The following is a 22,520-nucleotide window of genomic DNA, read 5'->3' as shown; positions in this document are numbered from 1 at the left end:
CCAGAGCTGCAAACAGTATTGATAAACTCCAAGAGTCAGTTAGCTGACGTCTTGTTACAGTTCCAGGGCCACAAAAGCTGAAAAAGCTGCCTTTTGAGAGTTGGTAACCACAATTGCTTGGTTGCGGCTGACCATCGAAGTGCCACTGGGGAGACTGGGCCCAACACTCTGAAGTTGCACCTGAGTTTGCTGGACCTGGGAGAGTTGTTGAAATGCTGTTTGGTCACCCAAGACAAACACTAGCTGTAGTTAAAGGGACCACCTCGCTTTGGTGTGACCGAAGACCTGTAAACCAGTGAAAACTGTTTTTTGGCTGGACTTGAGGAGACATCAACCTCTGTGGCCAAAATTGCTCCACCGTGTTTGTGGACTTGAGGGAAGCCCCGGGAAGACTCCCGTGACCAGATCCCCATCATCCAAATCCTGTACCCCCTGCATCAAGACCACTCCATTGATCTCTATGGTTTGCCCATAGAGCCAGGAACTGGACTGGAGACTGTTTTGGCTGCAAGGAAACTGTCCTGCTAAGCCTTACTGGCCTGTGACTTGCTCTCTGCAGAATTGGTCACTCAAAATGGGCTGGAGTATCCGAATACAACTTCATCTAAAGTTTTCAAAATAACCGCTATCTCTGGTAGTTTACATTGCTTGTTTGCATTTTGAGGGAAAAGCAATGATTTACGATTGCTTAATAATTTATATCTTCGGAACACTCCGGTGTATTTTGTTCATTTTTGGTGTTTACAAATTCATAAAAATAAGATCTATTCTCAGAAATTAGTGTCCCATTTCCTTTCTGTCGTGTTTCTTTCTTATTCAATTGTTTTGGTGCTTCTAAATGCTTTGCACTTGTAGCTTGCTCAAAAGCCACAGCTACCCAGGGTTGAGCTAAGTTTCACAAATGAGCCTGAATGGTCCCAACACAGGTTTGTGAGTTTATTACACAGTGGCGGTGGCACAACCACACCAAATAATAAACCACATTTCGTCATACTACTGCTGTATCTCAGGAATGGTTCTAGCTACAAACATAATTTTAAAACTTTTTTTAATAGCTCTTAAAAATCCAATTTATTGGTGAAGTCGGATGTTTACTAAAGAGTAAGGAAAAATAAGGTGCATGGGATTTGTAGTCAATCAATCTGCATGTGTATAGCGCAGCACTGTCACCCCAGGGGTATCTGGGCACTGTGGATGTGACATCTCCATCAAAGAGCCAGGTCAGAAACAAGCAGAAAGAGGAAAACTAAAGGTCAGAAATGAGCAGAAAGAGGAAAAATGACAAACTAGCAGAAAGAGAAAAAACAAAAGTCAGAAACAAGCGTAAAGAGGTAAAAAAAATGGACAGAACGAGAAGAGTGAGGCATAAATAGAGGACAGAAGTGGGCAGAAAAGGCAGAAAAACGAGCAGAAACAAGCAGAAAAGAAGACAGAAAACCAGCAGAGGATGGCACAAACCAAAGGCAGCAGGGTGAAGTGGACTACGGGCAAGATGGACAGGAGAACGGTCGCAGGGGGGCTGGCACTGGTACCTGCTCAATAGGGTTGCTCGGCAGCCTCCATTGCGTGGGTCCTGGGGAGAGGGCCGGCGCGTGCTGGGTGGCGGGAGGAGGCAAATGAAAGGAAGAGGGGGAATAAAGAGCAGAAAGAGGAAAAATAAAAGGTCAGAAATCAGCAGAAAAAGTAAAAATAACGGGCAGAAACGAGCAGAAAGAGGAAAAATAACAGGCAGAAACCAGCGGAAAGACGCAACAATAATGGAGAGAAACCAGCAGGAGACAGCAAAATGAAGGTCAGAAACAAGGTAAAATAATGGTCAGAAATTAGCAAAAAGAGGCAAAATAACGAGCAGAGAGGCAAAAACAGAGGACAGAAGTGGGGAGAAAATAGCAATAAAATAAGCAGAAAGCAAACAGAAAAGCAGAGGAGGCAGAAACCTAAGGCAGCAGTGGGTAGGGGACTGCTGGCAAGCTGGGCAGGAGAACTGTAGCAGGGGGAGCTGGCACAAGGACCTGCTCAGTAGTACAATGCAAACAGAACATCTTCCACATGGGTAGTGGCCACAGACTGGTGGTAAAGCCCACAGATCGTTGTTCCATTGCAGTCTCTAGCCATTATGTCATTATTTGTGGTAAAGCAAATTAATTTTACACATTATTTTTCCGTTCGATGGAAAGACCACAATCACAGTAAGTCAGTGACTCGCTGTGCGGCTACACTTCACTGATGTTGTTGCATCAAACACAGTATATCTTTGATTATACTGGTGTCCCTCCCACTGAAATCAGCACTCTGATACATCTTCAGTTTAAAGAAGAGCCCTTCGACCAACTATTTAAACAACTCATGCGACAACCCATCCAAAACGCTTCAGCCCGACTAATCGTCAATGTCCCCCGCTGCAGCCACATCACGCCCCACCTGAAAGACCTACACTGGCTCCCCGTCAACAAGAGGATCACCTTGAAGCTCCTCACCCACGCACACAAAGCATTCCACAATATCGGACCAGCCTACCTGAACACCAGACTCAGCTTCCACACCCCCATCCGCCAGCTCCGCTCCGCCAGCCTCGCCCTCGCGGTTGTCCCCCGCATCCAACGTACAACCTCCGGCGGCAGATCCTTCTCCTACCTCGCCGCCAAAACCTGGAACACCCTCCCTACCCACCAACTACAGACCCAAGACCTACTCGCCTTCAGAAGACTCCTCAAGACAAGTCAGAAGTGAACACTTGTCTGCTCTCGCTCACAGCATTCAAAACCATTTTGAAAAGACATACAAAATCTCACTGTCAATGTTAACCGATATAGCAACGCTGAACAGCACACTGGCCCTTTAAGCAGTGGCCACATCTAATCTCAATAAGCGCCCACCCTGTTTGAAACCACAATCGTACCTTCAGTGCTCGACAAGAAAGGCTTGTCTCAAACAAATCATAGCTGCAAGACTGATGTGCCTCCAGATCAAAGAAATGATTCCAAAATGGCACTCTCTTTCTATGATAGTTAACTGTTGGCTCTGTGATACGTGCAATGTAAATAAGTTGATGGATATTGTCTCGAAGGATTCTGTATATGACCGCTCAGTTTGATGTGAAAACTTATAAAGTTTAAAAAAAAATAAAAAATTGTTGGCTCTGTGCTTATAAACCCGAGTCGTTTAGTAATTTATTATGTTGTTGCACGCCTGGCGCACTCTGCTGAAGCCACTTTTTTTAGCCCACAGAATACAAACCTGCAACGAGGCCATGAACTTGGTCTTCACTAGGACGGAGCCATGCGATGTGGCTAAATTTGGCAAATATGTTAGACAACTGCAAGAACTCCTTAAAGAACTTGATGAGACTGGAAAGGTGCAGACTGGATATAGTACATTCTACCCAAGCCATCCATGGCGAGCATAGACCGCTCTTTGTGCAACACTTACACGTCTCATATCAATGGTTGCCCCTAATGCTCCTTTTTACTCACTCTTTTTTAATGTTTACTAATATCGTATCTTTTAGCACACAATCAATTAATTTCCTACTATGCACTTTACTCACCACCATGCACTTTATTTCTTAATAAGACACCTGCCTGTTGCTAGGTACTCAGGTCCTCTTTGAATTAAATGCACTTTACGGCTACTCTTGCCACCGTGGAGTACTGAATTGGCTTGCTCCCAACCTAGGTCCTATGTTGAGCCTTAAAACTAATATTTATACAAACCCCTCTAAAGGTTTTATCAGATATTTTAACTCTTTTTAACATGTTTGTGATAACAGTTTTTATTTATTGATCTTGATTTCTTTTTTGTATGCATGTATTGTAATGGTTTTAATTAATTATACAATAAACAGATACAGCAGCAAGTGTTACCACACGCCGCAGCTGACGCTGATACAGGTGTCTCTCCCCTCAGTAGTGTGGCTATCTAAGTAGAAGAAACCTTGCCATGTGATCAGACCAAGCTGAATGATTACATCACACGTGGTAGAATCATTTGACTGCTTATTTGGCTCTCCATGCGGCCAAGAGACCACATTCATACAGGAAAAACATAATTGCATCTGTTAGACGGCGACCTCAGAGGAGCCTGGAAGGGGTCCTGACTACCCTGAGACCCACCCTCAAAGTATCGTAGCCGGGCACTGGCGGGAGACTCCCCAGGGGGAGGAATCTCGTATCTAGGATCGTACTTCTGGCACCACGCGACACAGAGTGACCACACCGGGTATTCTGAGAAAACAATCTTTATCAAGTAGGTTATCACTGCAAATATGTACAAGGTGAGCACGGGCTCAAGAGTCTCGGAAGGGGTAGGGGGTAGCGGGACAGTCTCTGGTAAAGGTTCAAGCAGGGACGTATCCGGCGCACAGCTCACAATCCTCGAGCTGGGGGATACGATGTTGTAGTCGGGGTCCGGTGGGACCGTGAGAGTCGGTTGGAGCCGCGAGTCACTCAGCGGGCTCAGGTACAGGTTCGGAGGTCTTACGATCTTCAGGGAGCTGCGAGTCACTCAGCAGGCTCAGGTACAAGGTCGGAGGTCTTACGATCTTCAGGGAGCCGCGAGTCACTCAGCAGGGCTCAGGTACAAGTTCGGAGGTCTTACGATCTTCAGGGAGCCGCGAGTCACTCAGCAGGGCTCAGGTACAAGTTCGGAGGTCTTACGATCTTCAGGGAGCCGCGAGTCACTCAGCAGGGCTCAGGAGGGTCCAAGTTCCAGGAGCCGCGACCACGTCGGCAGGCTCTCGTTGTTCCAGCGTCGAATCTGCCGGACAGACCCAGAGCACCCCTTGTTATAGGTCGACCCCTCTTTGATGTCCGGAGTCTGTGCAGGCAGGGGTCTTGTCACCTGGGGGTCGCTTGTCGGGATTTCCTGCTATAGTCTTTTGATCCTTTCAGGGCCGGGTCGGGAGGAGTCCCAGACACCCAGCAGGCCCGGAGCCAGCCCTCAGGGAGGCCGGAGGGCCGATCGAAACCCATCGTCCCGGGGGAGTTCAGAGGTGCGATAGAAACTGCTCCTCCCTCTCTCATCCCCTGGAAGCGTGATGTCCTCCAGCCGGAGTGGCGCCTCTAGGCCCGGGTCGCGCTGGGGCCGGGCGGCCATCTTGGTGCATGAAGTGGGCACGCGGGCCCGGGGTGGCCGAAAGGAGAGAGGCCATGGACGGGGACGTCCGGGTCGGTGCGTGTGTCCTGGTGGGGAGGTTCGGCTGGGCCGTGTGCTTGGGCTGCAGATACCAGGTTTCGGTGGTGCGGGGGCACGGAGGGCCATTCTACGAGGCCGGGTCCAACACGCGTCCCCCCCAGCTGAAAGCCGGAGAGAACTGCCCATCAGCTTGGGGGGTTCTCTTCGCTGAGGCGGAAGAACCGGGAGAGGCCGTCAGCATTGGCGTGGTCCGTACCAGGGCGGTGTTCTACGGTGAAATCCATCCCCTGGAGGGAGATTGACCACCGCAGTAGCTTGGGGTTTTCTCCTCGCATCTGCATGAGCCATCGCAAGGGCCGATGGTCAGTTTGGACTCTGAAATGGGTGCCGAACAGGTAGGGTCGTAGCTTTTTGAGTGCCCAGACCACGGCAAAGGCTTCGCGCTCTATGGTGCTCCATCTCTGTTCTCGGGGCAACAGCCGCCGACTGAGGAAGGCGACGGGCTGGTCTAGGCCTTGGTCATTCACTTGTGATAGGACGGCCCCAATGCCATGCTCGGAGGCATCGGTCTGGACTCTGAACTCCTTGGCGTAGTCGGGAGCCTGGAGGACGGGGGCAGTACACATGGCCTTTTTTAGGGCATCGAAAGCTTCCTGGCAGGCAGCCGTCCACTGCACTTTCTTTGGCTGTCTTTTAGACGTGAGTTCTGTGAGAGGGCCGACAAGGCTGCCATACCCCTGAATGAATCTTCGGTAGTAGCCCGTGAGTCCCAGAAAGGCTCGGACCTCCGTTTGGGTGATGGGTGGTTCCCAGGCCAGGATGGCGTCGATCTTTGGCTGTAGAGGGGCGACCTGGCCGCTCCCGACCTGGTGCCCCAGGTAGACCACGGATCCTTGCCCGATCTGGCACTTGCTGGCTTTTACTGTGAGGCCTGCCTGGCGCAGGGCGGTTAGCACCCTCCGGAGGTGCTGGAGGTGCTCACTCCACTCTGAACTGAAGACAGCGATGTCGTCCAGATATGCCGCGCTGAACTGTTCTAGCCCGGCCAGGACCCTATTCACCAGTCGCTGGAAAGTGGCCGGGGCATTTTTCATCCCGAAGGGCATTACGCGGAAGCGGTAGTGCCCATCGGGGGTGGAGAAAGCGGACCGCTCCTTGGCCCCTTCGGTGAGCGCAATCTGCCAGTATCCGCAGGTGAGGTCGAATGCGCTGAGGAACCGGGCTGCCCCTAGTCGGTCAATGAGTTCGTCGGCTCGTGGAATGGGGTGGGCATCGGCTCGGGTAACGTCATTGAGCCCCCGGTAGTCCACGCAGAATCGGAGCTCGGGGGCGACACCGGGGGCCGCTGCCTTCGGGACCAGGACCACGGGGCTGGCCCAGGGACTGTCAGAGGGCTCGATCACCCCCAGGGTCAACATCTTCGAGACTTCCGCTTGAATGCAGGACCGGACCCGGTCAGGAACCCGGTAGGCTCGGTGTCTCACCGGCGGGCTGTCCCCGGTGTCCACGTCATGAACACACCAGTTGGTGACCCGGGGGGTCAGGGAGAAGAGGTCGGAAAATTGTCTTAGGAGCTGGCGGCAGTCCGCTTGTTGCTGGGCAGTGAGGGCTGGGAGAGGTTCACTCCTTCTACGGAGCCATCCTGCTCCTTGACACACAGGAGGTCCGGGAGGGGATCCGACTCATCTTCGGCCCCGTCATCGGTGGCCAGCAGGAGGCTCAGTTCTGTCCGCTGGAAGTGAGGCTTAAGGCGGTTCACGTGCAGGACCCGGAGGGGATCCCGAGGCGACTGGACGTCCACCAAGTATGTGACTTCACTCCTCCGCTCAACCACTTTGTAGGGCCCAGTCCATCGGTCCTGGAGGGCGCCAGGCTTCACGGGGGCCATGACCCACACCTGCTGGCCCGGCTGGAACTCGACCAGAGTGGCATTCTGGTCGTACCAGCGCTTCATCTCTTCTTGACTTGCCTCCAGGTTGGCCTCGGCCAGTTCTCGGAACTTCCTGGTCTGGTTCCGGAGGGCCAGGACGTATTGGAACACATCTCGGGGGGTGGTCTGGGGTGCTGCCTCCCACCCTTCCTTAACCAAACTGAGGGGACCTCGGACGGGGTGTCCATAGAGTAATTCAAACGGGCTGAACCCTAAGGACTTCTGGGGGACCTCCCGGTAAGCGAACAAGAGGCAGGGGAGCAGGACGTCCCACTTACGCCGGAGGGGCTCTTCTAGGCCAGCGATCATCCCTTTCAAAGTCCTATTAAACCTTTCTACTAGGCCGTTCCCTTGGGGATGGTACGGGGTGGTGAACTTATAGGACACCCCACATTGTTGCCACAGGGACGTCATATACTTCGAGATAAAATTAGTGTCGCGATCGCTCACGACCTCGCGGGGAAAACCCACCCTGGAAAAGATCCCCATCAGGGCCCGGCCCACCACGGGGGCCGTAATGGTGCGTAGGGGAATAGCCTCAGGATAGCGGGTGGCGTGGTCCACGAGGACCAAGATGAAACGGTGGCCTTGGGAGGTGGGGGGGTCCAGTGGTCCCACGATGTCGATTCCGACTCGTTCAAAAGGGGTACTGACGACCGGGAAGGGTTGGAGGGGAGCCTTGCACTTCCCCCCACTCTTCCCACTAGCCTGGCACGTGGGGCAGGACTTGCAGTGGGCTTCTACCGCTGCTCTCATTCTAGGCCAGTAAAAATGGGTCACGAGACGGCTGTAGGTCTTGTCCCGACCCAGGTGGCCGGCGAGGGGGACGTCGTGGGCTAAGCCCAGGAGGAAATCTCGGAAGCGGAGGGGTACCACCAGTACCCGTCCGGATCCCAGCTCCACCGACTTCTGCTCACTGTACAAGATGTTATTTTCCCAATAGATTCGGTGTGTCCCGGTCTGGTCACCTGCGGCTTGGCCCTCGGCCTGGCGCCGCAGCCCGACCAGGGAAGGACAAGTGGCTTGCTCCCGGCAAAATTCTTCCCGAGTGGGCCCGCCCTCGTGGCGCCAATGGGCCAACTCGGGTAGATCTCCCAACTCGGGGACCGGGGCGGGGTCGGATGGTGCGGGTTCGTCGCGGGCGACGGACCCTTCTGTTGGGGGGACGGGAGGACCCTCGGCGGGGACTGTACTGGTCTCTTCGATCGGGGTGTTCTCGACTTCTCTCCGGGGAGTGAGTCGGGCTGACATAGATCGGGTGGTGGCGCACACCCACTCGGGGAGTCCCATCATTCCTAGGTGGGCCTTGCGCTCGACGTGCTTCCAGGGAGAACTCTCCAGGTCGTTCCCTAAGAGGCAGTCGACCGGCTGGGAGGTTCTTACGGCCACCTTGAGTTTACCTATCACCCCTCCCCACTCAAACGGCACCAGGGCTACCTGACACATACTTTCTCTATTGTCTGCGGATATTACGGGGCAAAAGACGTTGGGGAGGATCTGCTCCTCGGGGACTAGGTGCCTGAGGACACCGGTGATACTGGCCCCGGTGTCCCGCAGGGCCTCTACCTGGTGGCCATTGATCTTGACGAGCTGCCCGTATTTCTGTGTGTTGGAGGGTAGGAGGCTACCAGGGATCATCTCCCTATCTCCCAGGGATACTAGGGCCATCGCTGCAGGTTCCCACTCCTCGGCTTCCTCAACCTCCTCCCCCAGAGCTACGTTGGCTATCTGTCTCGCAGGGGTGGTAGGGGAGACTTGGGTGGCCATGGGGCACTCTGGGTCATTGGCGTAGTGCCCGGGTTTCTGGCAACGGAAACATGTGACGGTCACCCGGTGTCCCCGTCTCCCAGGGGGCCCTGTCACCGGTGGGGGGGGGGCGCCAGGAAAGGTGGAGGTTGTGTCTTCGGGGGGCTAGGCTGGGACTCTCTCGGCCCTCCCTGGTTCCCTCCCCCTCTCTGGTGGGGTGGTCCCTGACTGGCTCGGGGGTACTCTCCTACCATGCCCCGGGAGACCCGGGTGTTGGTCCAGCGGTCGGCCTCCACAGCCAGCTTCCGGGGATCTGTGAGCTTGCTGTCAAGCAGATGCTGACGTAGTTCTATGAAGCAGTTCGCAGCCAGATGTTCCCACAACATGAGGTCAGTGAGTTCGGCAAGGGTGGTGACTTTGCTGCCCTTGATCCACCCATCAAAGGCCCGACTGAAAAAGTTTACATACTCCACCCAGGTGGTGCCCGGGATCTTCCTGCAGTCCCGGAATCGCTGACGGTACATTTCTGGGGTGAGGCCGTATCTTGTGAGTAGAGCCTCTTTCATGTGGCTGTAGGAGGTCTGCAGGGAGAGGGGTAGGTCGAGCAGGGTGTCCCTTCCTTCGCTCAGAAACCGCCCCCACAACCCCGCCCCCCAGTCCTTCTGCGGGATCCGATGGGAGGTCATGGCGACCTCGTAGGCCCTGAACCATTGCTGAATGTCATCGTTTTTATAATATTCCTTGACCACATCCTTGGGGATGTGGACCTTCTGTTCCGCTGGGGAGGCCGTCTCTCGGTTTCCCGGGGGCCTTCCTTCCTCGCTTCTGGCCTTGAGCTCGATTTCTTTCAAGCTGCGTTCGTGCTCTAGTTGGAGCTTCCTTCCTTCGTGCTCCCGTTGGAGCTTCTTTTCTTCTAGTTCGCCTTGTACACGCATTTGCTCTACTGCTAGCTTTTTTTCCGCTAACTTCAATTCGCCCTCGATTTTGAGTTTGGCTAACTCGAGTTCATGATTGCGGCTTCTCTCTCTGTCCGCGAGCTCTTCCGGGGATAGGCCCCCGTCTGGTACGATGCCTCGCACCTGATTGCTACTGCTTTCACTTTGGGGGGGTTCGGCTTCGTCGGGGCGCTCCCCCGTGCCTTCCGGGCGGGAGGCCCCGGTCTCCACCCAAGTTTTCAGTGCTTTCTGGAAATCCTCTTTAGTGTTGAGACCACTGGTAGCGATTTTAAGTTCTTTGCAAAATTGCTTTAGCTCTTTGTGTGTGTATTCTTCTAGCTGCTCCACCTGGAACACCCTGTTGGCGCTGGTTTCTGCGGGGCTCACGGCGCTTCCTTCTGCCATCTTTGTCGGTAGTGCTTCCGTTGTTCACGGTACGATCTCTAGGTGATGGGCCCGAATCCCGTCGCTTGCCACCAATGTTAGACGGCGACCTCAGAGGAGCCTGGAAGGGGTCCTGACTACCCTGAGACCCACCCTCAAAGTATCGTAGCCGGGCACTGGCGGGAGACTCCCCAGGGGGAGGAATCTCGTATCTAGGATCGTACTTCTGGCACCACACGACACAGAGTGACCACACCGGGTATTCTGAGAAAACAATCTTTATCAAGTAGGTTATCACTGCAAATATGTACAAGGTGAGCACGGGCTCAAGAGTCTCGGAAGGGGTAGGGGGTAGCGGGACAGTCTCTGGTAAAGGTTCAAGCAGGGACGTATCCGGCGCACAGCTCACAATCCTCGAGCTGGGGGATACGATGTTGTAGTCGGGGTCCGGCGGGACCGTGAGAGTCGGTTGGAGCCGCGAGTCACTCAGCGGGCTCAGGTACAGGTTCGGAGGTCTTACGATCTTCAGGGAGCTGCGAGTCACTCAGCAGGCTCAGGTACAAGGTCGGAGGTCTAACGATCTTCAGGGAGCCGCGAGTCACTCAGCAGGGCTCAGGTACAAGTTCGGAGGTCTTACGATCTTCAGGGAGCCGCGAGTCACTCAGCAGGGCTCAGGTACAAGTTCGGAGGTCTTACGATCTTCAGGGTGCCGCGAGTCACTCAGCAGGGCTCAGGAGGGTCCAAGTTCCAGGAGCCGCGACCACGTCGGCAGGCTCTCGTTGTTCCAGCGTCGAATCTGCCGGACAGACCCAGAGCACCCCTTGTTATAGGTCGACCCCTCTTTGATGTCCGGAGTCTGTGCAGGCAGGGGTCTTGTCACCTGGGGGTCGCTTGTCGGGATTTCCTGCTATAGTCTTTTGATCCTTTCAGGGCCGGGTCGGGAGGAGTCCCAGACACCCAGCAGGCCCGGAGCCAGCCCTCAGGGAGGCCGGAGGGCCGATCGAAACCCATCGTCCTGGGGGAGTTCAGAGGTGCGATAGAAACTGCTCCTCCCTCTCTCATCCCCTGGAAGCGTGATGTCCTCCAGCCGGAGTGGCGCCTCTAGGCCCGGGTCGCGCTGGGGCCGGGCGGCCATCTTGGTGCATGAAGTGGGCACGCGGGCCCGGGGTGGCCGAAAGGAGAGAGGCCATGGACGGGGACGTCCGGGTCGGTGCGTGTGTCCTGGTGGGGAGGTTCGGCTGGGCCGTGTGCTTGGGCTGCAGGTACCAGGTTTCGGTGGTGCGGGGGCACGGAGGGCCATTCTACGAGGCCGGGTCCAACAGCATCATACTACAAATTCCAGGCGCCGTTGTGCCACGCACAATGACGTCACCCGAATGCCGCAGGGCAGCCTTTCCAAGTTTAATTTAAAAGCTGACACGAGACGAACCTAGTTACCATCGAGAGGAGTGAAAATAGGTTTGCAAACAGGAGAAGACCTTTGACGAAGTAAGTAATAAAATAAAAGGCTTGCTTTTTGAGCTTTTGTGCATACTAACTCGCACATTAACACAAGCATTTGCAATGCAATAGGTCTCGCATTAACGCGAGTTTAAGCTATTGGCATTGTCAATGACAATGCCTTTTATTTATGTTTTAAAAACAAAAACAAAATAAAAGGCATTGTTATTTGCAATAGCTCAAACTCACGTAATGCGAGACCTATTGCAGGGTAAGCTAGTTAAGACTCTTTTTGGGGCCATAATCCATTGTGTACCCATTCAGAGCAGGCAATTTGGCAGCTATACAGCCATTCTGCATAGTATCGACCCAATAAGGCAGGGGTTGCTAACTTAGTACCAGGAAGACTTCCCTGTAACAGGTTTTCTAGATTTAGACACGACAAAGGTATATACATTTAATCTAAATAAAACTAGTTTAAATATTCAGTGGGTAACCTGAAAGTTTTGCAGGTGTGGCTTTCTGTCATACACACGACACCCCTGCGATAAGGTATCCACGTACATTTTCCCTAACTACCAAACAGATGACAATGGAGAACTAAGTAGCTTCCCACGGGTTGGTATCGATGAAGAGTCAACCTGTCCTTTAGAAACCAGAACCACCAATTGACGGTCTGTTTGGATGCTCTAGTCACCTTCCTCAATCGATATAGTATGGATTGGGTTGTCCACGTTATCAAATGGTAAAGACAGATCGAACATTACCACCAGCACAGTGCCACCCTTAGCCAAGCCGGCTACCAGCATGCCTCAACAAGCAGAAATTGCGTGTTACAGGCGAGTACCTTTTAAAGAACACTTTGCACATTTTTTCTTTTATGTTGTAGTTAACAAAGAAATATAGGAAACGCAGCATTTCTTGTCAAAAAGGGACCAAGGCAATGATGCTTCGCATAAGTTTACATTATAGATTGGCATTAAGGATACACATGTGCACAAGAAGCAAACTGCACAAAAATATACAGGCAGCAGTAGCATATATTTTTTAAGAGGACTACGACGTTATAGAACTCTTTCCATCTACCTCTTCATCACTGAAAATATCTCAACTTTTTTTTAAGTTTTAAATAGTGCGAACCCGACCCAAAGGTATCAGAACGCTTTACATGAGCATCAGTTGCATTACAGACGAGTGCCTTCCAAAGGGCGCTTTGCACATTTTTCTGATTTCTCTGAGATCGAGAAAATGAAAGGACTGTACGGGAGCTCAGCCTCGTCTTGAGGGCAGACTGCGATATGCATCTGATGGCGGTCGTGCTGTTTCTCTCAAAAGTTACTGTTTCCACTTAAGCATATTTTGTAGGTTTGTCAGTCGGCAGCCTGCTTGTGGAAATTCCCATACTTTCGGATTTAGACGCCTGCATTAAATAGTGTTCTGAGCGAGGCGCTTCCCAGCTCCACAGCACTCTTTCCGTGTTTTTATACCACTGATTGATGAGCAGCTGGCTGAGTCTGCCGCAGCTCTCAGCAGTAGGTGCACTCGCACACTGAGCTTCCTGCCCAAGGTCTCTCCTTACCCTACTGGTAAGAAGAAGCAAACATGGATGGTAATCTGAAACAAACAGAAACAGTGGAGTGCGCTTCCGGCTTTGCTTTTGATGGCCACGTACTCATGAGCCGCAGCATCGCCCCAGGATGCCTCATCACAGTATCTCCTTTCCCCGTGTGTTCACAGCTGTGCTTAAGTTTGGGGGCCCAGACAGGACTCTTGGGGAATAGCTCTGAGCCATTGAGTGCAAAGGCGAGGGGCTCACGTGACTAGAAGTGCAAATAATGGCATACCGCGGAGCTTGCTGAAAGGGAGAGAGGAGGGATGGGGGAGGGGGCGGGAGCAAAGGTAAGAGGACAGGTACTGCTCGCGCACGGAGCACATTAATGATATTTATAAAGGGAATGAGCAGCAGCGGGTAAGCGAGAAATTGGTTTTATATAGCGCAAACGAAACCTGAAGGCATCTGAGTGCTTTAAATGAGCACCAGTTGCACAGGCACAGAGGCCAAGGACTGAATGAGCATACACTCCAAAACATTGTGTGGCCTTGGTAGGGGGGTCTCTTCTTATCCAGGGTGCCCCATAGCTTATAGCAAACAATAGCTAGTCCCTCCCCCATACTCTCCCTTTACACTCACCTTGGGCTCTCGGAGGATCCGCCAGGGAGTGCCCCCCGCCCTGCCCGACTATGCCCAGCAAGATGAGGAGGATGAGGAGGAAGGTGGCGGAGCATCCCACCCCCTGCACTGGCATGCTCGGAGCCCCGGTGTGCCCCCATGGAGCCTGCTCATCGGAGCATGGTGGGGGCTGCAGGGACGCAGGGTTGCGGAAGAGGGATTGCTGAACACAGCACCCGAAGCTGGGAAGCGCAGCTGTGGCAGAGGGACAGACAGAGCCGCCTCCCTGCCAGGTTTGGAGCAGATCCAGTTACATAGTGATTGTTTGGCTCCCCTGTTTACATGCAGCAATCAGTGAGTGGAGAACCAGCTGCATCTGGGAAAGTAAATCAGTTGTTGAAATCTACCCCAGGTCTGGCAAATGAAATGTCACGAAAAAGCAGAGTTCAGAATCGGGGCCAAGCCCAGTGGAAAGCAAAATTGGGCGTGGGGCTGATAGAGCTGAGCTTCGTGATCTCTGCCTAAACCTTGATGCAAGTCAAACGACGCGGAAACATGATCTGTTACAACATGCCTCCTTGATAAGAAATACCTTCACGACGGCCGTGAAGCTGATAACCCAGTCCGGATGGGTCGTCCAAAAGGGAGACAGGGCGGTAACTAAGAAGGATCCTTTTCAATGGGAAGCCAGCATTTAGCATAAACGCTGACGCGACTCAATGAAAATGATGGGTGGGGCTTCAAGTCCCTTTCTGAAATCTCCTGATCACATTAGCTCTCGCAGAGCAAGTAGCGCATGCGCGTCGCAACGCTAGACGAGACCTAAAAAAAAGGATAGACACTTTTTCTTAGTGTCTAATTGCAAGACTCCCCTCATTAACGCCTCCATGGTGCTCTTTAGTCCTAAAGTGAGGGTAAGGAGTGGATGTAGGAACATGATTTTTAAACCCAACCATGTGTGATCACCTATTACAGTGAGTACCCACTGCGTTGTCATGTTTGCAGTGTACACACAGCTGGCACAGCATCTTTACAAGAGGAGCGTAGTGCTGCCCTCTCTATGTTTGTATGCATGTCCTTTATGTTATTTACTAGATGTTTTGTCTAAGCATCATTAATTTTTCTTTTCTATTTTCTTTTCATTTTGTGTGTAACAGGAACCCATGAATACTACATGAGTAGCGAAGCTTCGCTCACCAGCAGAAACTTATTACTGGCATTGAGTGCATGTATGCTGGTGGTGTATGTATGTAGTCAGGGATACAGCTTAGGCCAGGGAAAGATAGTGATGCCGGTTTTGACAAAAGCTTCAGGCCCCGTTTGGGCCAATTGTAGGACTGAAACATGTTGACCAGTTGGATGTAGAAGCAAAAAACTCTCCTGCACATCCCATCTGCTTTTAATTGTCTTATTTCCACCAGATCATTAAAGAGGGAAATCCCAGGGTGGCTGAGCGAGATTTTTTTGTTGTTGTAGTTACTTTATTCGATATTTAAAAAAAATATCATAAAAGTTTGATACAGTACATTTAAAAAACAGTTTAAAACCCACTACAACTATGGACTTTAGTCCTTATACAATTAAAAAGAATAAAAACAATAAATATATATATACAACATTTTCATAGACCCCCATTGGGTAATGCGTTTAAACAATAGTGCTCATTGATGGTCGGGGGAGTAAATATTTATCTTATAATTGGTACACCTTAAGGAGCTTGCGTCTTAACCTCCAAGCCCAACCCAAGTATTTGGCAGTTCCAACAATGACACTAGGGACTGATGTTTCATACGTCAGGATGCGCAGTGCCTCCCTGGCAGAGCTAGTTCCCAGATTTTTACAGACCGGTATCAGCCATCTTGATCTTGGTTCTCGGTATGCCTGACAAGCAAACATAAAGTGGCCAATGGACTCTATGGGCGAGGCACAACCTGGGCAGCCTATCAAGCTTACAGGTGCCTTGCTCCATCTAGATTGGAACTCATAAAGTGGGAGGGTACCATATCTCATTTTAAGATAAAGGGACCTATCTTCAGGGGATTCGATCAGGTCCATAAAAAGTTCCATACTAGGTACAGGTTTCACGTCCAGGAAATTCACAGTTAGCTCTCCTCCCTGATTTCTAAGGGTATTAGTCATAACCCATTCCCAATAAATCTTTTTTATCGTTGACTTGGGTGGGGGGAGCTGGGTTTCCCAAGCCTCTTCCAGACCTATCTTCTTCAGCTCTTTTTTCAAATTCTGTACCCAGTACGAGATTTTTACTTCTTTCCTATCTGGATCCTCAACCTCATTTCCCTGAAAGTATCTTTAATGCAGACGAGCGCCCACTCACCATTAGGGAATTCCTAGGCAACGCGGGATGACCAGTGATGAAGCATGACATCCAGGGGGTTGTGTGAGGTCACCCTGTACATTTTCATAAAAAATCTCAGGGTTGTGAGTTTTGACACAGTTCGGTCCGCAGTACAAGGATATTTACCCACAACAAGGCTTTCTACCTAGCCTCATACATAATAAGTTTGCCTTATCTGATAGTGATACTTATGTGGGAAAATGCAAGCATAGACAGCCAACTCTCTTGTCTCATTCCCTCAACCCCCCCCAGTGTGTGGTCCTTTTGTGCCAAGATAAATGTGACACTTCCAGGCACCTACTTCAGAACACTCCTGGACCTGTGGAAGATCAGAAGAGGAATTCACCTACTGTATGAGACCTGGGAAGAGCGTAGAAGACCGGACATCGTCTTCCTCTTTTACCCAGGACAAAGAAATGGACACCAAGGATAACAAGCATCGGCAAAGCCAATAGGTCTCGCCCATGAGCGAGCTATTAGCTTTGGCAATCAGGTGGGGTTGGTCCTGAAACGAAAGACTACTGCCGAGCATCAGAATTGTTTCTATAGCACCCACAATTACACTAGATGCAACACAACCTTCCCCTGGGTGCGCCAGAATCCACAGTGCACCGCAAGTAAATGGTTATAGTGTGAGGGGAGCATGAGGTGCAGCAGAGAAATTAAGTAGTATCCCCCTGGTCCCCACTAGGCCCTCAAATTGGACCGGTCTGCGCCACGCAGTGACATTATAAAACACATACACCAGCCACAGGCAGGTGTATGCAGAGCACTGGTTCCACCCAGTAAAGGCTAATGGGGGACTTACTGGGCAAGATGGAGGTGGCATCCCCCAGCTGCTACCTGCGAGTCTGGTCCTACCCAACAAATGGCCTTGTGAGAAACACAGGGTTACCAGTTGGAGTGGGCGAGCGTAAAAGGGGTGGGGAGGTGCGATGTGGGTGAAGTAGGTGTAGTGGGGGGGAAGAATTTACGGAGGGTTGGGTTGATGCACCAAGGGTTGGAGAAGGACCATGATGGCATGGTGGGTGGGAATAGAGCGAGCATCAGATATGGGCAACAATGACTGAAGGTTTAGGGTCAAGGAAGGAGTGTGCAGTGAGCTTGAGTATGATGATTGAAGTAGTGGGGGTTTTAGCGAATGCTGGAGTGGCAAGGTGTTGCAGTGAGGGTTTTATGAGTGCTGGTGGGTGAGTGTGTTGCAGTGAGTTCTGGAGTGCGAGTGTGTTTCAGTGAGGGGGTTAGTGAGTGTTGGAGTGATAGGGCATTTCCGTGAGGCTGTAGTGAGTACTGGAGAGTTAGTGAGTTGTGGTGAGGGCGTGAGTGCGGCCTGACTTGACCACGATCGGTTTCACTGGCGCCTTGTTGGATTCTGTAATGTGCACTAGAGCACATGTGAATGTGCCCAATTTTGGCACTTACTGAACATTTGCTGTATATGAGCAGTTGCTTTATCATGTTAGTTACTTGTTAGGTGCATGCAACACGCGGAAACATCTGTAAGTGAGGCTCTCACAAGGTGACAAAGACCAGAGACCGAGAAATCCAATGGTGATAAAGAAAGATAATTCTTTAGGTGAGAATAGATTTGAATGACTGGGAAATTGGATATGACAGCAGAAGTCAAATCAAGAAGGGTGGTGACTAAAAAGGCTACGAAGGGGACAACCAGAAGGTGGTGAAAGAGACAGATCGGCTGAGAGAGAAAGACAGACAGATTAGATAGAGAGATGGACAGAGTGATCAGCAGAAAGAGAGACCAGATGAGCAGAGTGATAGAAAGATCAAAAGTGTCCCAATAACGTGCAGATAAAAAGATCATAACGAGAGAGAGAGGCAAGGAGGTTTTATGTATGTTATTTATACATTGTTTAATTTGATTTTAACATCAAATCGATAGAAAGAAGCCAGCAGGTTATATATGTGTAGCTTTATACATTAAAAAGCCTGGATATCTGTGCGCTAGTAGGTAGGAAGATGGGCCGAGGTGGTGGCAAGGAAGGGTTTAATTAAGTATTGTTGTCATCCCATATCCAACTTGGATAGTGAGAGGTAAAGAAGTAGTCATAGGCTATAGTTAGTTGGGACCTTCAGCTGTGAACTTGCTTAAAGTCCTCCAATTGACCAGCAGTATATGTCAGGTCTCTTAATTACATGTTAGGAACACTAGATGTGGAAGACACCATTTGCAGTAAAAAGGGTATATCGGCATGGTCCTCATTGATGAATGTCTTCCTGGGACTAACAAGAGCTGAGGTGACAGACTCATTAGTATTGAGCTCATCAATGAGTTTGCCACCTAGGAACTAGTCACTGAGGCACTAAGCAAATAAAAAGTCAGTCAGACCTTAAGTGATCGAGATTGAAGTTTAGTTTAATAATAAGGCAAGAGGGCAGGGGCATTTCTGAAGGACTTTTTTTCCTGCTTCAAGGAATTTTATACTCCCTCAGACAGGAAAAAATTATATCCATGAAGGCGCTGTTGCCAAAGGATTGGCCACTCTCAAAATCCAGTGATAGGATTGTGGTGAAGGAAATAAATTCACTCCTCATGACATTAGTCAGAAGTCTTCTTTATGTCACCAGTCATGCATGTCATGAAAATAATTTTGCTTCACAGATTTGTTCAGCAATGTTAACGCCAAGATGTACGAAGTAAAATATTCCCATGGCCCATCAACCCGGAGACCCTTTTAAGTGAGAAAAAGACAATCTTAAATGGAGGCAAGTGGGAAAATTCTCAGTAGAAAGAATCTCACAAAAGTTTATTTTCAAAAGTAGAGCGACATGCTATGCACTTAAGCAAACGTAAAGGTGGGACATGTTGGAAAATGCAGTTCTCCCTCCAAGGACTACCTTTTAACAACCTGGGCAAGGAAAGGAAGCAGAGCTTACGTTCCTCACCCAAAGTTGCTGCCCTGAACACCCAAACAATATAGTAGATAGACTAAACTTTTCTATCAAAATGCAAGCCTTTAGCACCGCTGTTACATGTATTCAGGATTTACAGCCTGTAATAGGAAAGTATTCAAAGCATCTCATTAGGAGAGAGCTATTGCTGGAGAAGGAAAATGTACTTTAAAAGTTAAGCTGTGCGTTAACAACTGAAGAAATAGGAGTAAATGATCTTACATTGGGCTCCATGTGTAACTGTCGTTATATTGCTTAAATTGTCAGAGGAGCTTGAATAGAAGACACTTCCACCACCGCAGAATAAAAAGTAGCTTCTCAGGACCGTTATGAATTCTTGTGGGCAGGATACCAAAGGTCTGATGAACGGAAATTGAAAAACGTCTCTAGAGTTGCCGTTTATGATGGACTATAAGATGATGAAAAGCAGGAAGTCAACATTTTGTACGGTATTTCACAAGTGCCATATTTACAAGGTATCTGGTTATCTTTCATGCAGAACAGATTTCCTGTACACGGTTTTCAGGTTAATAGGGTGAAAAGTATTTGGATAATTTATTTTCCACCACAGTGAAAAGGCCCAAAGCAATGGTATAGGGGAGGATATTTCAGTATTTTCCGAAGCTTACAAAGAGATAATCATCTAGGCGCACGCCAAACAATGGCAGGCAGAAGCTTTGTTTGGTTCAGAAGGCAAGTCGAACAATGAAAGAAGAGTTGTCGTGTGACATGCCAGCTTACGATTCCTAGCTTTGAAACCTCATTTTATTCGGAGGTACCTTGTTACATGCAAATGAGGAGTCTCTCACACTGACGTGACACCTCTCTGTTTTCTTTTGACTACCACGTAGAGTATCAACCTTGATGGACCATCTCACACTATCCAGTTCTCACTCTTAGACTACCTTCACACTTGTTTATCTTGGTGTTCTCCTTGAAAATTCGGGGTCAGGACAAACGGAGGACAGGAGCAGACGTCAATGTAGCTATACAGGCCACAGGGCAATATTGAATTTACGCACCACAAAATAAACAACTGTGACAAGCAAACAAACATTCACGGCAATTACTTCTTGTGTATGTGTGGAGGTAATAGGCTTCCTTATGTCCGTTAACCCCTCCCTAACTTTTCTTGTGCACTCTGATCTCTAACACTTTCTTTTCCAGAATCCTGTGGCGTGGCACCATGTTTGCCATTTGTAAATATACTCTGTCATGGTACGACACAAGGAGAAAGAAGTTTCGAAATCGGATGTCAGTTCTGGTTTGTGTCATAACTAACACGATGTACTCCCAAAAATCAAACTAATTAAGAGACGCATTTATCTCCACCATATGCTAGATGGGGAGGATTCACGCAATCATTTACCCATATTTAGTCATTTTACAGAAGGGAATGAAGTGTCCTTACCAAAAATGGCAAAGTGAACCTACGATCGGGACAAGCTTCCGGTTCACCACAAAGGAAATGACGAACTACTTTGAAAACTGTTAACTATGTTCTCCACAGCAAGAAGGAAACTACTAAATGAACTACGCCATACAGAACAAAACCAAAAGTAGCTATTTGTAAGGCGGGCCAAATTGAGTTTTCGAAACAGGCCAGTGAAAACAAGGCAGCGTGACGAAGCTTCTGATAAGAAGCTTGGTTGCCATGACAATAGAAAGCTATTGCCACAAGATGGTGTCGGACTGTCCACTGTCCGTACGTACACGCGCATGCTGTTAGGTTTGGACAAATGGCGAGAGCAGCCATCTTTGTCCATCCCTACGTGTGCATGTAAGGTTTTCGAGAATCGATTGCAAAAGGCCTCAAAACTAGGGAATCGACCAATCAATGGAATGGTCGCCACATACAAAGCAAAATGTGTAAGTACAGCCCTTTATGGGGCAGGTCTCTGGGGTTATGCAAATAGCACGGCATTGCAAACAGAAGAAATTTGTTTTTAAAAAAGTTTACTATATCTACCATCCCCTGTATTAAATACTATTGTACATCATGAGGCGGGACTTGGGTTTTTAGAAGATCTTTTATTTGTTAGACCGCTGCTATTGTGGGCCTCACTTTGGATGAGGGAAGAAACGTCCTTCACTAGATCAATTATTTTAGACTGTCTAAACTTGAATGATGCATTAAGAATTCCCTGGCTATCATATATTAATTCCACATTAGAAAGGCTGCTTGAAATATCAGTCTGGTCAGATACCTCAAAAATATTGTCTCATACAAAGAAAGAGATTAAAGATTCCTTTGTGCAGCACAGACTGGATCTTAGAGCAATAGCTGAGCAGAATAAACCGACTATCACCTTGTACAAATCTTTTAATTTAGAGGAGGGAGCTAATAATTACTTGTAACATGTGACTTATGTACAACATCGTTTTGTACTGTTGAGATTGAGATGCAGCATTGCTCATTATTTTGGTGCACTTCCAAATATGAAGTCCTGTCCATCTGATACGGAACCATGCCCCTGTGATACCAAAAGTAAACAAAGCATATTGCACTTTTTATTGTTCTGTAACTATTATCACAATTTTAGGTGTCTTTATCTTAAACCATTGTTTACTGCCCATAACATTAAGTCACACAAAGTAGCAATGAAATTCTTGGTGACACTAGATGATCCTCTAGCATGCTATAATGTTGCATTGTTTATCCTGTAATTGATTAATGCAAGGAAATGTTTTGTGTTATAGTGTACCAAAAGAATTGTTGTAATAATTGTCACTGTAATTATAAGAATGACATTTATTTTTTGATCTTTTATGGCTGTTTTTCTTAAATGAAATGAATGACAAGAGAGAACGAGTACATGTAATAGGGCCAGTTGCCATGGGAGAGAACCAAGAACCCAAAAGAGGGACAAATACTACCAATGTGCCAATGAAAAGTCAATATTTCACAATGGCACACAAAACATGAATGGTAATTGATGGGCATACTCAAAGCCCACAGATGATATACATCATGTCTCGAAGAGACGGCACATGCGCTGCCTAGGTGAGACCTAAAAGGCGGACGACCTGTTAAAGCTACAGAAACACAACAAGTTACAAGAGGCCTTTTCCTGCACTGCCCACCAAACCAGTGGCAACTAGACCAGGTCTAAACCCTGCTGCTTGCTCTCTTTCTGACACATTTTGAGTCTCTAAGTGTCTCCTCTGAGGTCATGGGGATCTTTAGAAATGTATGCCTGTGGTGGATTGGGACTTAAAGGACTATGTCGGAAGGCAAAATCTTTTGCCCGGGAAGAACCTGGATGGTGTATTGGACCCACGTTCAATCACAGTCAGCGTCAAATTGCACCTAGGTCTTGTTCTACCACGACCATGGATTAGCATTGGCATTTTGTGTTTTTGGCACTATATCTACTTAAAACTCAAAACATTCTTCTCTCTGGTACCCCTTATTGGATTCATTTTGTTTATTAAATTGTACTTTTTCTGTTTCGTTTTGGGATTTTTAGGTCTCGCCTAGGCAGCGCATGCGCTGTCTCTTTGAGAAATGCTGTA

This window comes from Triturus cristatus, chromosome 4_2 (genome assembly GCF_964204655.1).
Source record: "Triturus cristatus chromosome 4_2, aTriCri1.1, whole genome shotgun sequence".
NCBI lineage: Eukaryota > Metazoa > Chordata > Amphibia > Caudata > Salamandridae > Triturus > Triturus cristatus.
This window is presented reverse-complemented; position numbering follows the sequence as displayed.